The following is a 2,213-nucleotide window of genomic DNA, read 5'->3' on the forward strand; positions in this document are numbered from 1 at the left end:
CTGCCAAGCCAAGGGGTCATTTCAACTAAAAGCCTGCAATGCATGCTGCTGTCGAAGGAGGCCATCATCACATCAACCTGGTGCTGCATGCATGCTCTTGACCTTTTCGCTCACACGTCCAATCCGACCTTTAAAGAAAGCAACAAAAAATGAATTGAAATCAGCTATCTAATTATTTTAGATTATATTTATCAACTTAAAGCAGAAAGTTGATCTTTCCCACACTAATTTAATGATCTGGATATCTGACAGCCGCAGTTGTTTATTGAGTTGCTTATCAGTTTCACAAAGATCAGTGAGCAAATCCAGCTGTGGCAGACAACTCGAATCAAACAGCTTAGCTGCGTGCTTTCAAGGCATATGAGCTAAACATTTCACCAAGGCTTTGAGTTGCACCGTCGTGGAACAGTTTCTCTCGATTTGTCTGCTTATTATCAGTCCTTTAAACTGATCGATCTGTAGCGGGCTAAACTGCACCACAAAATGAGAGAAATAATTACAGCATTTTTAGTGTAATAATTCTAACATGTGAAAGTACAGTGGTTTATTAGTATAATATATAATTAATATTTCTGAACAAAAGGAAAGGCGAGCTAATACCTTCTCACTGTTTCAAAAATTAATATATATTCTCCAGCTGATGTGATGTCGGATGGATTCATGGCTATTTAAGGACACACCTCCGTAGCTGGGGAGAGTATCTATCTGGCTTGAAGGTTTTGGAGGCCAAGCCTTCCTTTTCAAAGCCTTGTGATACCTTTTTTTGGGTTCTTGTTCTTGCCTGCATATTGTTGATCTTTGCTTATGAGATTTAAGTAATAGGGTTTTTGCAAAGAGAGCTTCCTTCAGTCCACTCATGGTCGGTTATGGGATTTGATTAGCTGCCGACTCATTCATCCACGTCCTGAGCAAGTGAAATTTGCTCTGTAGATGAGTGAATGATGCGGGAGGTAAATCTGATCTCATGTTGCCTTTGCTTGGACTGAAGGGAGCTCCCTTGTTCACTCCATCCTCCTGCACACAAACAATTAATTTTTTGGCTGCTGTAAAGTTTTCTTCTGATATGATTTTAAGCTCGCTATCGTTCTATCAAGTTTGCTTTCTTTAGTTTGTCGTCTTGAAAACACTTTTAAGTTGTCTTGTTTTTTAAGCTTCTCATCTTTGGCTTAAACTCATAGTCATACGACCAAGTTAATTTCTACTTGTAATGATCAGATTGATTTTGAAGCTTTTGTCTGATTAATTAGATTCTTACTTTGGATAAATCCGCCAAGAATGGAAGCCGCGTACGATAGTTGCAGTATAATCATATTGAACCGTAGCACTTCAGGAATGCATGTCATTGAAAACCCTAATAAGGTACTTGTTACCTACTCTACTCAGATTGTCTGACTGTTAAGGATCAATCTCATTGGCTGCATCAGTAGCCAACAATAAATTAACCATAAAAGTATCTGGATTATTCCCTGTACAGGGGAATTACTCAAACCCTAACCTTGCACGTGTTATCCTTGTTCATAGCAGTGATCTCCGGCGTCTGCAGTAGCTCCACAAGTTCCGAGCAGCTAGCAGCAGCACTAGTGGCTTAAACAAAAGAAATGGCAGGGATGCATCATTGCACCTCTCCCTGAAGGGCGACTTGTCTCAAGGAAAATGATGGATGGTTCCATGCGTCAGCTGGTCAGTGGCGGGCTTGCAGTTCCAAGTGGTCATGGCGTGCATGGCGCAGTCCTCGATGCTGCCGCTGCTCCCCTGTTTGCTTTCTTCTTCCTCTCTGCCTCTGTATTTTTAATCAGAAGCAAAGGCTCATGTGGAGTGGGCGTTTGTAATATTAAATGCAACTTAAACCTGTAGGACTAATTTCTGGGTTATGATAATGGCGAACACTGTTTGGCATTGGCTGCCATAATCTTGGGGGGAGGTTTAACTGTACTTAGCAGTGGGGAAGTTGATGAATGATAATTATTGTCCCTATAGGCATTATCAAAAGGTTGATCTATGTTTTATATGGCATTTAGGTGTGATTGCATCCATAATAATTGTGTAAATAACAAATGTAAGACTTGATGCTGAACTAGCTAAGATGTTGTTCACTTAATTCAAACCTTTTTCTTGTTCAGTCTTATAGCTCATGATGCACTTCCACTCTAGCAAAACTAATAATGAAATGATACGATAATATATAAAACTTGGGAACTTGAAATCCACATTTA

At 39.9% G+C, this 2,213-nt stretch overlaps 1 long non-coding RNA gene across 1 annotated transcript; it reads left to right on the forward strand.

Moving 5' to 3' along the window:
* Window positions 1-691: 691 nt before the first annotated feature.
* On the forward strand, window positions 692-1,860 carry LOC122004008. Its single transcript, XR_006118185.1, has 2 exons — window positions 692-1,359; window positions 1,525-1,860. It is a non-coding gene; the product is annotated as an uncharacterized LOC122004008 (long non-coding RNA).
* The last annotated feature ends 353 nt before the right edge of the window (window positions 1,861-2,213 follow it).

Source organism: Zingiber officinale, chromosome 7B (genome assembly GCF_018446385.1).
Source record: "Zingiber officinale cultivar Zhangliang chromosome 7B, Zo_v1.1, whole genome shotgun sequence".
Lineage (NCBI taxonomy): Eukaryota > Viridiplantae > Streptophyta > Magnoliopsida > Zingiberales > Zingiberaceae > Zingiber > Zingiber officinale.